Raw genomic sequence first — 15,165 nt, 5'->3', positions numbered from 1 at the left:
GCTTAGTTGCAGAGATTACCTGTTCTCTCTCCCTCAGTTTCCACATCTATCCTTGAAGACAAAGTGTAATTGCCAAGTAAAAATTCCCCAGAGACCACACATGCTGGGCAGACAGGCTTCTTTTGGCAGGGGGGTGGGGAGGGATCATCTTGAATCATCTTCACAATCAGAACTGACAGAGCACTGAGGTGCCAGCCCAGGGCCTCAGTGGTTAGACTACAGACCTGTCATCCAGAGGCAGCTCCAGCTCCTGCCCTGCAGGCCTGAGCCAGCCATCTGGGCTTCGGTCATTGTCCTTTGAGAGCCAAGGAACTAATCCAGAAAACATTTAATATCACACAGAAGAGATTCACTAAAATTTCCCCTGCTTCTAAATAGGAGGAGATTCACATTTCCTGTTTAAATTCATTTGCTGTCACATTAGGTGGGGTGGGGCTTCTATCTAGGACAGGGGACGTAGGACAATCCACGTGGAGAAAGAACTGGGCCTGAAGTCAAGTGTTCATATTCTGCTACTCTTAGATTCCATTTCCTCTTCACAAGGAGGGTGAGGGTGCTGGGCCAGAGTGATGGTTCAGCAGGTAAATTTCCAACTTGTGGGCCCAAGTTTAATACCCAGAATCCACATAGTAGAGGAAGAGAACCAACTCCCACAAATTGTTTTCTGACCTCTCCCACCCCCAAAAAATAAAGGAAAATATTTTTAAAGAAGTATACTGAGAGTCCTACAATTATTTGCTAGCAACATGCAATTTCCCCCAAAACTTTAATATTTAAAAACCTAGTGTAAGTTTACATATATAAACAACTTCGTGTGTATATAGATTGTTACAAAGCAATGAAACAACCCTATTTTTTGTACCTTAATTTGATTGCTTAGTATCATAAAAAGTCCTGATTAATATAAGAAAGTATTTACAAATATTGATTGCCTTTCTCCTGTTTTCACACCCCCCCCATGATGGCTTCGTGAACTGGGGTATTCATTAACTAGAATAGAGTAGGTCTTACTGTGACACCCTCAAAAACAAGCATGCAAACAGATAAAAAAAAAAGGAGCACAGATGGCACTTCCAATCTCAGGTTAAAATATACTTTTACAACAGGATAAGGAGCAAGCTTCTCAATCCCCACCCTAGAAGACACAACAGGTGACACAACTCTCAGAAGTCTACTCCTTATGGTCTGAAAGCCTTTGGTCCCTGCCTGCCCACCCTGACCCTGACCCTGTCCCCACTCTACACTAGACAAGTATTTATTGAATCCTATTATGAACCAGACCTGGCTAGATTCTTGAGACACTGAGCCCCAGACACACACACACTGCACAGCAGCCTTGTTCCGGCACTTGAGCGTGTTTAATTTACAGCTCTGAGGCCGGCCAGGTATGGTTGACTGTATCAGTGCAGCCCAGCTCTTTCTGGGGGGCTGGGTTTCCCACTCAGTCACTGGTTCCTGGGCATAAACAAAAGACAGAGACAGCTGATAGTCCATGAAACTGCTAAGAGGTGCTGCTGACAGCGGCTGGTCTGTCTGCTAAGGCCCTGAAGATTTTAGCCCTGCAGATTCTAGCCCCCACTTCGGTTAGTTCAGAAGGCAGACGTCTTTACCTATTAACATTTGGTCTACTTTGTCTTATTTGTATTTTGTATGACTTCAAAATACTTTAAATGAAGTTGGACATTTTCTCAAAATATGATGCCCACTCAGAAGAACGCAGTCTCCTCCCAAATGCCTCCAAAGACTGAACCATCAATGGGTGGTTGTTATAAATATTGTTGGAGGGACATGGTTTTCTTTCTTTCTTTCTTTCTTTCTTTCTTTCTTTCTTTCTTTCTTTCTTTCTTTCTTCCTTTCTTTTTTTAAGCTTTTTGCCCTTTTAGAGACAGCCCTTTGAAGCCACATCAAGCTTACGGTAAGATAATCGATACGTTTTTATTGCTAAAGAATGCCAATGAGATTCACATTATGTCCTTTGCTTCTGTGATGTGATGTGTTTTCTGATAAATAGCGCCAAAAACTGGAGGAAAGAGTAAATAAGCATGAGAGTCCTTGACCAACAGGTGGCGCTGTTTCACTGTGCCAGAGGTCACAAAGCCATTTTTGGCTGATTTTAGTGACACGAAAATAAATAAATAAATAAATAAATAAATAAATAAATAAATAAATAAATAAATAAATAAATGAAAAATAATAAAAAACTTTAGTTATATGGTGTAGGTCTACACCTTTAATCCCAGCACTTGTGAGGCAGAGGCAAGTGAGTCTCTGAGTTTGAGGCCAGCCTAATCTACAAAAAGAGTTCCAGGGCAGCCAGACTCTGTTACACAGAAAAACCTTGTCTCTAAATAAATAAATACCTTATTGATTTTAATGTAATAAAGAATATGTAATAAAGAATAATGTAATAGCCTTGGCTATTCTGTCTCCAGTGTTAGAATACTTGTCTAGCCTTACACAGGCTCTAAGTTCATGCTCAGCATTAAGAACAAAAGGAAAAAAGAATGGTTGAAATTCTTTGATAGCCTTTAGTTCAAACTGAGGTCTAAAATAAAGGAATTGTAAAGACTGTGTGCCAGGGATGCCTGTGTCTAGGAGCTGCCTTTGATGGATGAACATGGCAAATTGTGCAGTGATGAAAACTGTTCTCAGAGCTGAAACGGTTAATGATTGGCTCACTCTACCAAAGTCCTACCCTGGGCTTGCACAAGTATGTGTAGTGTGTACTCCCATGTGATCCAGAACCCAGCCTCTCTCAGGTCAGCCGTTCCCACCTCTGGGAAGACCCAGTGGAGATAGGCCCTTCCTTATTCTGTCAGTTGAAGGCTCTTGGGACAAGTCTGAACTGGCTTCTTCATAGCTGGATCTTCAAATATGTGTGTGCAGCTCTCTCGTTGTCCCTGAGTCTTTACCCCTCCAGAGTAAACACCATGGCAGTTGCAGCAACTCTGGCAGCATGCTCTGGGTGGCCCATTTTTTGCCATTGCCAATTACAGAAACAGGCTCTGACTTGCTATGATGAGCTGTCTCAGAGAACTCAGATAAGCATCGGAAGAGTCAGGAAGGCTGTTGTTACAGTTCTTTCATCTTTGTTTCAGCCATGTGGTCTGGTGACTATAAACCCAGATGGTCTCCTCTCTCGTGACCTCATAATGATTTTGATTCCTCCTCCCATTATAGCAGAAATATATACCAATAGGTTTTTTCTATTTACGGATTCAGTGAAGTTTAATTTTGCTTGTACACTTGAGTTTATCAAGAGAGCATGATAATTATTGAACTACACAGGGAAATCACAGAAAATAAACGAGGCCCAGTGCACTCCAGTAATCCTGACACTCCAGATGTAGAGGCAGGAAACTCACAAATTTAGGGTCATTCTTGCCTGCATAAAGAGTTTGAAGCTAGCCTGAGCTAAGTGAGACCATTTCTCAAAAAACAAATAAATAAATAAATAAATAAATACCTTTCAAGATATGGTAAAATACATATTTTATGTTATAAGTTTCATAAACATTTAAGGATTCTCAATGAATTGTTTTGGTCTTTTTTATTGTTAACAAGATAAGCCAAGAGACAAACACTAAGATGAAACCTGTGGCTGCTCTCTTACTGAGGTGGATGCTGGTCTTGATGTCTTCCTAATGTCCAGTCACACAGCACAAGATGGTGCCTCACACAGCAGCGGCTGCATGTCAGACCACAGTCTCATGACTATGAGTCCACTCCCGACATCCTCGTCTGCATCTTAGTCTGTATAAATACACTCCGATGCTCACACAAAGAAGCTGAATAATGATGTATTTCCCAGAACACATTATTCTTGTTAAGAAAAAAAAAGTCAGATATTTTCTCTCAAATAAAAAAGCAACAATATAGGTGGGGGGTGATGAGCTGGCCCAGTTGGTGCAGAGCCTGAGGCATGAGGGCCTGAGCTCTACTTCCAGCTCTCAGGGAAAAGAGCTGGGTATGGTGAGCTTCAGCCCTGTGGGAGGGCTGGGGAGACAGGAGGATCCTGGAGCTCACCCCTCCCCCATAAAGCTAAGGAAAAGACCTGATCTCAGGACATAAGACAGAGGGTAATAGAGAAGAACAGCTGATACTGTGACCCCTGGCCTAAACACACACACACACACACACACACACACACACACACACACACACACACACACACACACACACCACGTTGTTGTTTTAAGAAATCTTTCTTCATGATTGCTTGCAGCTCTTCACAATTGACATGTTCTTTGCATTTCAACAGCTAAGAAGTTTGATTTGCTTGAACTGTCCCAGACACAGGATTTGCTTCCCTCCCATTCTCCCCATCCCCCACATTTTTTAATAGTAGAACCACCTAAGAGGACTTCCTGCAGAGCCACCACCCCACGGCCGGCCTTGGGACCAGGCTTCACAGCTTGTCTCTGTCCCTCACTGCCACTGCTGGACTCCTGCAGAGCTGGCCTCACCCATGTTCTGAGTATCACAGGAGCGTCGGAAAGGACACTAGCCCCTCAGCCAGGGCTTCATGGGACCTGACACTGTCATGAGTCCCTGGTCTCTGTGTACCAGCTGGCACTCTGATGCTGTAGAAAGTTTGGGTGAAAGGGCTTCTGCTATTGCTGACAGAGCTAAGAGTTGCCTCCCTGGCCCCTCACACAGTCATTTTCTGTCCTTACTAAGACTGCTCTTTGGAGTCCTGACACATTTTGTGGCCCTGCTCTGGCCTTGCCAGTGGCAACTTTCACAGTCTCCCAGGCACCTGTAGTTCCTGCAGACCAGCAGGCCTTGCCTCAGCTTCTCTTCTGGCACTCCTTGCCACGCCAGTGAGAGGTCTGGACGGGATCCCTTCCCCAGGTTTGCTCTTTCTTCCCTGCTGTTAGCTGACCAAGGATTTGTGCCTTGGCCCAGCCTCCCTCTGCAAATGAACACAATGCTTTGCAGCAGGTTCCTCTGGTGCTAGCACATGGAGGGAGACTCAACGGGTAAGACTGAGGGGGATACAACTTTAAGTACACATCTTAGAGCTGGGTGTGGTGGTATTTACCTGTACTCCCAACATTCAAGAGGCCAAGGCAGGAAGATTGTGAGTTCAAGGTAGCAACATAGTGGGTTCCAGACCTGCCCGGGCTACATAGCAACACCTTGTCTCAAAAACAAAATCAACCAAAAAAAAAAAAAAACTCAAAACAAAAAATTACCTTAAAGCAGAAAATATTTTATGATAACATTGACAAATCATCTTTTCTCCTTTAGACCTTCATGTTTTCTTTACATGGTTATAGATACATAGTTTTTGTTGTTACATTACTTTGATAGTAGCCAACTGAGTTTTGTTGTTGTTTCTATTTGGCTGGAATCTCCAGCTCACCCTTGCTTGATCTAGCCATTCCCTCCTCCTCAAACCCTGTCCTCTCAGGAAAACCACCAAAAGTCCAGTTCAGCAGTAGCTGCAGCCCCAGCTCCTCCCCCAAAGCTGCTAGCTGCTCAAGACCCTGCCTCCCATAACTGGGCACAAACTCAGCTTGTGGAGGATGAGTTATCACATAGCACCTACAGGGTATTTAAGCACCCTCCTCTAGACTGGCCAAGTGATTTCTCTCCTGGCCTCTGTCCCCCACCTCGCTCTCTGGGGGCTGGAGGGTCACCGGGGAGTGCTTTGCCCAAATAAACCTGGTCTTTTACTTTTAAATTCGTCTTGATTGGGCTTACTGTGTCATCGGAAAAACCTATTATCGAGGTACACAAACCTATCAGTTTCTTTGTTATTGTTGTTGTGTTTTGGTTTTTTTGAGACAGGGTTTCTTTATGTAGCCCTGGCTGTTCTGGAACACGCTTTGTATACCAGTCTGGCCTCCAACTCACAGAGATCTGCCTGCCTCTACCTCCCAAGTGCTGGGATTAAAGGCAGGTGCCACTACTGCCCAGATGTTTCTTCATTTTTTAACAGCAGCTTAAAGTGTCTGAAGCACTCTAGAAAGATCTGCCTATCCCATTTTGATCACGTTAATGAGTTCAGGGAAGAGAAAAGAGTGATGGTTCTGGTGCTGTGTGGCTGTTTGGTTGGGTTGAAAGTGACCATGTCCATCTTGGATCTAGTGTAGCTGTCTCCTTTGAATTTGACATGACCATGTCCATCTTGGATCAATGTAGCTGTTTCCTTTGGGTTAGACATGACCATGTCCATTTTGGTTCAAAGCACCTATAGTTACCCATGTGAAATCCTCACAAGGGAGGAAGACAAAGGCCATGCTGCTGCCACTGTGATGAGAAGAGGAGCAGTTCAGGTGTTGTGGAGAGAGGCAGGACTGGAGATGGAATGATGGTGAGGAACTGGCTGATGTGAGGCCCTGCACTGCCACCTGAGGCCATGCAATGTCAAAGGTCATATGTGGCCCTGCTTTAGCTGGGAGTAAAATGGTGGTCCTGGCTCTTTGTCAGGACATTAGCAAAAATTTATAGTGGGTATGGAGGCATTTTCAATGATTATTAGATGGGGGGGGTAGGAAGTAGCTGGAACCCATAATGGGACTTGCCTGAGGAGAGACTGACAGAATATGTTCCCTCTGGGACTTGGTTCTAGAGGCAACAGTTGTTTCTTTTCCAAGAAATTTTAGACTAGTTCATAGACCACTGTGAACTTACAAAGGAACTGTTAATATAGTTGACTTCCAGCCGGGCTAGAGCAGGAAAGGGCAAATGTAGAGGCCATTCACCAAACAGAAATAGAAAAATAAACGGTACCAGAAGACAAGAAGTTGGACTTTAAACTGTTGACCAGAGCCCAAGAGGCCACAGGAAATGGTTCAGAGCTCTGCAAAAGCTCTACAGGCAGTGAATGGCAGGCTCTGGAAGCCAGCCAGGATGACTGAAGTCTGTGTTACTAGACTTGTAATGACTCCTCTGAGACTCAGTGCTGGACAAAAACTCACAGAACAGCCTGTTGCCTGATGCAACAGCCCAAGGGGTGACTTGGATGTGCTTTGTTTGTTTGCTTGCTTGCTTGCTTGTTTTAATGCAATTTAAAAGCCCTGCTTGGGGCTAGAAAGATGGCTCAGAGATAAGAACATATACTGCTCTTGCAGAGTATCTGGGCCCAGTTCCTAATATCCACATCAGGCAGCTCATGACCACCTGTAAGTCCAGTTCCAGGGGATCCAGAACCCTCTCTGGACTCCATGGGCACTTGCACTCAGTACATACAGAGATGAACACAAACACACAGAAATGAACACACATACACATAAATGAAGACACACACACATAGATGCACACATACACAGATGCACACACACACATAGATGCACACATATATATTCACATGAGTGCATGTGGCCCCCCCACACCCATACCACAAATATATGCACAAATACAAGAAATATTCTAGCAATGTTTATTATAATATTCCAATGTTGTAGGTTCTCAGAAAACACAAATTAGCAGTAAAAGTCCCTAGATAACAGAGTTAAATTCTAAATGTGCTCTAGGATTTGTTATCACCAAATCCTCCATGGCAAAGTGAATGACCAACATGAACACTATGCAGAATCTTCCCAGCTTATAAACATATAATTGCCAGGTGGTGGTGGTGCACGCCTTTAATCCCAGCACTTGGGAAGAATCTCTATGAGTTCCAGACCAGCCTCATCTACAAGAGAAAGTTCCAGGACAGCCTCCAAAACCACATAGAAACCCTGTCTCAAAACACCCCCCCCCAAAAAAATACATGTAATTACTTCCCCTCAGAGTACTTCCAGATCTCAACCCACCTACACAATGGAAATGTGGTTCTGAGCCAGGCAATGGTGACACACACCTTTAGTCCCAGCACTCAGGAGGCAGAGGTAGGTGGATCTCTGTGAGTTCAAAGCCAGCCTGGTCTACAGAGCAGGCTCCAAAGCTACACAGAGAACCCCTGCCTTGAAAACCAAAACACAAAAAAGGAACTGAGCTTCTGTGTAGAATCAAGGCTTGTGCAGCCAACACGTGGGAGGGAGCCTCCAATCTTGATGAGGTCTTCTGTCCCCACAATCCTCATGGTAACTGTTTGCCTGAGAAGTCTGAGCTCTGGGCCCTAGTCACAGCTCAGGGATGACCTGGTGATACATGGGATCCTACAACACTATACTCCTAATCCCTGTCTCTCCTTTGTTTCTCTCAAAAGTTTCAGTGTTGTTCTGGAAATCCCTGAACACCTCCTATTGTAGTTTACTCTGTAGCCATGGATAGCCCATGTAGCTTCCATGTCAATGGACATCAGGAGAAATCCACAGGTGCCTCTGGAAATATTTACATAGATCTGGGTCCTTGACCACCTTCCCTTCCTTCTGCCATGAAAGGACGAGCTTCTCTACAGCTCTGAGGATATCATGCAACTGTGATGTGACAAGTAGATTCTCTGAGAAGCTGGCCCCAGCAAATGCCCACAGCTGCTTCCAGCTAGGTTTCTGACTCTTTTTGTTTGTTTGTTTCTTTTCTTTTTAATTTATTTATTAGTTCTAGTTAGGGAACAAGCTTGTTTCACATGTAAGTCCCTTCTCCCTCTTCCTCCCCTCACCCCCATTCTTCCTCCCCCACCCCAGCCTACCCCCACCCCATCCACCCACCACTCCCCAGGCAGGGTAGGGCCCTCAACAGGGGCTCTGCAAAGTCCACCAAATCTTCCTGTGCTGGGCCTGGGCCCTTCCCCATGTGTCCAGGGCCAGAGTGTAACCCTTCACGTGGGATGGGCTCTCAAAGTCCCTTCTTGCACCAGGGAAAAATACTAATCCACCACCAGAGGCTCCCTGGAGTGCAGAGGCCTCCTTATTGACATCCATGTTCAGGGGTCTGGATCAGTCTTGTACTGGCCTCCCAGACAGCATCTGGGGTCCATGTGCTCTCCCTTGTTCAGGCCAACTGTTTCTGTGGGTTTCTCCAACCTGGTACAGACCCCTTCGCTCTTCATTCCTCCCTCTCTTCAACTAAATTACAGATTTCAGCTCAGTGTATATCTGTGGATGTGTGTCTCTGCTTCCATCAGCCACTGGGTGAGGGCTCTAGGATGGCATAAAGAGAAGTCATCAATCTCATTTTAGGGGAAGGGCTTTGAGGTTATCCTCTCCACCATTACAAGGATGACACGATCTGACAATCCAGGCTTCTGACTCTTGAGGAGAAAAGAGAAACCCTTTTTTACCCCAGCTATTTCTCCTGGTGGGAGCTCTGTTATTGTCATTATAGTTCTATGTAAAAACTCATTATGCTGCCTGCAAACTGAGGAGAAGGAAACTTCAGGGCTACAAATATATCAGAGAGAAAAGTAAACGATGGAATGTTTAGTTCAGTAGCCATTTCTCTTTCTACTACAATAGAGTAGAAGTGACAATATATCTTCAGAGGCTTCTGTGTGTATTTGTTCTTCCTTGGCATTACAGTTGTCAATCCCAGAACTGTCTATTGCTTGGAGCCATGCTAGGCTTTTGACATGTGAGCCAGAGCCAGATGACTATATCATCTTCCCGTCAGCAGAGTCAAGTCAATGCACAGACTACAAAAAAAAAAAAAAAAAAAAAAAAAAAAAAAGACGCACACATATGATTTGACCAAATGAGGGTCTTCTGTGAGGCCTTGAACCTGCTAGCTCTGGAAAATGGGGTTGGGAGCTAAAGTAAGTAGTGAATAGACCAGGAAGGCAAGATCAGATGGGGAAGTCTGCCAGCTGAAGTTACAGGGAAGCATGAATTTAAGGAAGCAGCAGTCTTTGTGCAGAGAAAACACACACAGCAAGTGTAGAACATAAGCTAGAAACAGTAGAGACCAAGGGTAGGTCCATGGAGCAAGTCCAGCCATGCCACTACAGGCAGTACCTGGAGAAAGCATAGGAATAATGATGAAAACCACTTATAACTGATCAGTAAAGAGAGCTTTTGTTAGTCTGATTCTCGAAACACGATTCTAGTTACAGTTGCATCTTAATTACACGCTTGTAAGCTTCAAACAAGTGTGCCTTTGATAACATGCTTTAAGGAACACGGTTGTCTCGATAGAGGTTACATCAGAGAACTGCCAGTTAGTTGTCCATCTCAACACATCCACGAGTGCTCTGTGGTATACAAACATGCTTCACTGTGAATTTGATTTGATCTTAGCCAGAGAGCTAAAGAAGCAACCAAGTGCAACTGTTTAATGGAGTTAATCTTTGGCTCCTGAGATACGTCTCATTTCTATAAAATGTTATGAAACTCAAAATAAATCATGACAGAATGGCACTTCAAAGAGGAAGAAACGTGACATAAGTTGTTTCTGCTGGTCATTGCATATCATCACTCGGAGTATTTATTTTCAGTTGAAAACCCTAAATGTGTCATACTTAAGTTGTTAAGTGTAAAATTAAATTTGTTTATAAAAATATTTTAGTGAAGCTGGGCAGTGGTGGCACACACCTTTAATCCCAGCACTCGGGAGGCAGAGGCAGGTAGATCTCTGTGAGTTCGAGACCAGCCTGGTCTACAAGAGCTAGTTCCAGGACAGCCTCCAAAGCCACAGAGAAACCCTGTCTTGAAAAACCAAAAGAAAAGAAAAAAATATTTTAGTGAATTTGAAAATCTTTACACTTAAATATATTCTTCTTGCTGAATTGTGTATTATTTTAAAACTGAGTAAGTAATTCTCTCTGACAATTATTGCAGTACCTTTATCACACAGCAGAGGTGGTGTCAGTTGAGTATAACAGTGCCTCAGGCACTGATGGATCACCAGTTCTGGTCACCTCTCCACTTCAATGGTCCAGCTGTATGTGACCTGCTCAGGACCAGGGAGGTTTCCCGCTGAGGCTTGCCCTAACAGTTGTCTCACTTCTGGCTTCCTCACTGGATTTAGAAGAAGAAAACCAGGCAATTGGGAGACTCCAGAGTTGGGTTGAATTAAGCATTCAATTCCTGATCTTTCTATTGGGTCAACCAGTTGGCTGATCCTTCCTTACAAGGCCACAGCTTCATTACACCACCTCCTCGCCACAGCCACCTGCCCTATCTGGCTCACTGTAATTGTACCCACTCCATTTCTTCACAGTCTTAAACTGTTAGTTAGGCTCCTGGAATAGCGGTGGCACCCCTAAATTAGGACAGTGTGAAGAGAACCAAATGAATAAACTATATAAACAGATTGGAACTGAAGAGTAGGGAACCCAGCTGAGATGGTACAGGACAGTATCCTGGGGCTAAAAGTAGCAAGGCTGAATTGTCACTCCATTAACAGGGACAGGAGAGAGCGCGTACTGAGGAAACAGACAGCAGCCTGATGCCATTTGAATGTGAATGTCCCACAATTGGTTCATGTGTTTGAACACTTGTATCCCAGCTGGTGACCTCATTCTTCAAAGTTGTGGAACCTTTAGAAGGTGGAGCCTGGCTTGATGAAGAGGATCACTGAAAAAGGGGCTCAAAGTTTCATATCCTGGAACTACTTCCTGTTTGCTCTTTGATTCCTGCTCCACCGAGATGTAAAAGGGCAAGGAGCCTCAGCTGCATACCACTGCCACCGTGGATCCACCTGCCACCCAGCCTTCCCTTCCATGAGGGACTCTAACTACAAGTCAAAATAAATCCTTCCCAGGCTCGCTTTTGTCAAGCATTTGGTGACGGAAACAAGAAAAGTAAAGAATACTTCCGGGAGCCAGGAGCCTACGTGTACTGACGTCACCCTCCACCATTCTTCCCATATCTTAGTGAGGCTCACATTCAGAAACTGTAAAGCCAGGCAGCTGGCTGTGCATCACACAGGAAGCAATTTGGTCACTGTGTGACAGAGAAGGTGGACAATACTATCCAAGTGGCCAAAAAGAAGGAAGCCAGCAATGGGTTGCAATGGCTGCCTTGTGACCGCCCCCACCCACTCCGAGTTATTAAGGTACCATCTCACATCTTCTAATCCAGGCAGCCACTCTCTGTTGTGTAATGCTGGCAATGTCTACTTCACCAACAGGCTCCTTAAATTTCGAACTACTGGAAAGTGGGAGTGCTGGGAGAGAAGGGACTTGGTCCTTCCTGTTTTCTCTGTGCCCTCTCTGTCAGCCTCTAACTCCTGCCAACCTCACCTGAATCCTCCTACATCACCTTAGCAGACAGCTGGTTCCAGCAGCGGCACCTGAATCCAGTTTGCAGCTGCTGTTAAATATTAAATGTATTTTGCTAACTTGATAAGTTATCTTTACTCTGCCGTCTGGAAGACCCCAACAGCCACTGGCCAGCACCCAACCTCAAAGGGCTGAGTCCCAGCCCAAGCTTCAGGATGTCAGTGGAGGTATTTCCCCGCCCCAAGAATCTCTGCTTGGGTAAATTTGAATGATGTCAGTCTTTGTCCTGTTTCTCAGCTGGGGAGGAAAATAGGTTCTTTCTTCAGTTCTCTAACAGATAAAAGGAGTCTGGATTTCTGATCACAGTATAGAAAGTCATCCACCATCCAGACATATTCACCAAAGGGCCATTAGAATGAACACAAACACACACGCACACATGCACCCACCCACACCCACGAACATATACACACTGTGTCTATGGGCAATTTGTAGAAAACCATGGGATGAACACTAGAACTGGGAGGAAGATGACCTGGGTCCCAGGTAACCTCCTTTCTCTGCTACAGAGATATTATTAAGTCTTAGCTGAGGAATATGGGGTCCAAAATATCTCATTTTTGATAGAGAAAAGAGAAAGGCTATTTTTCTTTTCTTTTTTCTTTTCTTTTCTTTTCTCTTCCAGTTAGTCCAGTAGTCCAGACTACTCATGCAATCCAGTCTGGAACTCCATATGTAGCAGAGAATGACCTTGAACTTCTGGTCTTCTTGCTTCCACCTCTTGAGAGTACCGCCACATCTAGTTTTATGTAGTGCTGGTAGTTGAACCCAGGACTTCAAGCTTGTCTATTAAACAGACTAGTTCCTGGAGATGAAAATTTTTAAATGGTGATAGTCTGATAGCCAAAGGGAAGGGTGCAAGGGTCTCTCTAGGGGGTGGTACATACCTTTAGTCCCTTTACTCAGGAGGCAGAGGCAGGGGGATGTCTATGAGTTCAAGGTCAGCTTGGTCTACAGAGTGAGTTTCCAGAAAAGGGGGTTATGTAAGGAAACACTGTCTCAAAAAACAAAAAGAATATCTCCTCTCCTGCCAGAATTTCCAGATTGTGACTATATACCTAGGGCAAGTGGACCCACCAGTACAAGACACCAACCCCTTGACAAGCTCCAGGCAACTTCCTTCAAAGGGCTAGGCCTTAATACAGAAGGTCAGCAAGTGCATTCTCATTCTTGCTACAGGATACCCAACTAACATCTTACCCTGCTAGGTGAAAAGACTCTTTGGAAACTTAAAGGCATGTTCCCACAGTGGGAGCACACCCAAATTAGCAATAATTACTTCTAGGAGAGAGAGAAAAAGCTTGAAAGAATTAAGGGTGTGACTTTTGGCACACAGAATGGAATGGAATTGAATTGAAAAACCCCTGAGCTTTTCAAAACCCACAACCAAAACCTATGAAAGCTTTTAGCTTATTGACAGAAGTTCTTAGAACTTGGACTAAAATAGACCAAGGATATTTGAAATGTAAGGACTCTTGGGCTCCTGCATTCTTCAAGCAAGAAATATTTGGTGAATACTGTTTGAAATGAGCGGAAATTGTGGGGTGGGGGTTTTGAAATAGTAAAGTCAGGGGCTATAGGGAAAGGTGGAGAACGGAACTATTCCCAAAGAGCAAGGACCTAAAGAAACATCACTGTTGATGCAAAACAACAACACTCTCTCCTCAAAGTAAGTAACAGATAATTTAGTGTACATCCTACGTGAGTGATGATGGCCCATGAACAGGTTGTCCCCAGGAATATGACTTTTATTTTTCAACATGACACTAGTTATGTGAATTTTTATATTCATAGAACAAATGAGAGTCATAACTCAAGGCATTTATCAAATACATTGGTAGGAATATTAAGTATGGGATTATGGCAAAGCTGGGGGAAATGATGCCTATTTTAGATATTATTTGGTAAGAGTCTTGGCTTAGGGGCTGGAGAAAAGCTGGTAGTCTGGTAAAAACATGTCAGAGTTTTAACCCAGCAACTGACAGGATATGAAATCAGATATAGAAGATGGATGCCAAATGGCTACTAAGGGAATCAAAGATAACCTAAGATAGGAGCAAATTTGAAGAAATACAAAGTAAACTACACTTCTGTCTCATCAAGGAAGCAAAGCATTCCAGTTACTATTGGAGAACCTGAAGTCTCCAAAGATGGGCAGAGGATGGCATGAAGGTGCCATGTGTAGATAGATGGTATAATATACCATCAGAAATACTCGTATAACCTCTAGCCAAACTAACAAAAAGGCAGAGAGAGAGCATGCTAATTAGCAAAATCAGAAACAAAAAGGGGGATATAACAATGGACACTGAGGAAATCCAGAGAATCTTCAGGTCATACTTTGAAAACCTGTACTCCACAAAATTGGAAAATCTAAAGGAAATGGACAGTTTTCTGGATAGATATCACTTACCAAAATTAAACCAACATCAGATAAGCAGTTTAAATAGACCCCTAATGAAATAGAAGCAGTCATCAAAAGCCTCCCAACCAAAAAAAGCCCAGGGCCAGATGGCTTCACTGCAGAATTCTACCAGAAATTCAAACAAGAACTAATTCCAGTACTCCTCAAACTGCTCCACACAATAGAAGCAGATGAGATATTGCCAAACTCTTTCTTGGAGGCTACAATCACTTTGATACCCAAGCCACACAAAGATATGACTAAAAAAGAGAACTACAGACCAATATCCCTCATGAACATCGATGCTAAAATACTCAATAAAATATTGGTGAATCGAATACAAAAACATATCAGAAAAATCATTCACCATGAGCAAGTAGGCTTCATCTCAGGGATTCAAGGATGGTTCAACTTATGAAAATCCATCAATGTAATCCACCATATAAACAAACTGAATAAGAAAAGCCACATGATCATCTCACTAGACGCTGAAAATGCCTTTGACAAAATCCAACATCCCTTCATGATAAAGATCTTGGAGAGAACAGGAATAACAGGAACATGTCTAAACATGATAAACGCAATATACATGAAACCAATAGCCAACATCAAACTAAATGGAGAGAAACTCAAAGCGTTTCCTCTAAAA

The 15,165-nt window shown here is 43.7% G+C and overlaps 1 long non-coding RNA gene across 2 annotated transcripts in view; it reads left to right on the top strand.

The window, feature by feature from the left end:
- Nucleotides 1-15,165, top strand: part of LOC103161680 — a 97,267-nt gene that overhangs the window by 60,500 nt on the left and 21,602 nt on the right. The window contains exon 6 of one of the 2 annotated variants that reach the window (XR_004768573.1): nucleotides 11,236-14,394. The exons of the other annotated variant lie outside the window; for it this stretch is intronic. This is a non-coding gene — a long non-coding RNA (uncharacterized LOC103161680). Of the gene's footprint in view, nucleotides 1-11,235; nucleotides 14,395-15,165 lie in introns of those variants that run through there. 2 annotated transcript variants of the gene reach the window in all.

Source organism: Cricetulus griseus, chromosome 2 (assembly GCF_003668045.3).
Source record: "Cricetulus griseus strain 17A/GY chromosome 2, alternate assembly CriGri-PICRH-1.0, whole genome shotgun sequence".
Lineage (NCBI taxonomy): Eukaryota > Metazoa > Chordata > Mammalia > Rodentia > Cricetidae > Cricetulus > Cricetulus griseus.
This window is presented reverse-complemented; position numbering and strand designations above follow the sequence as displayed.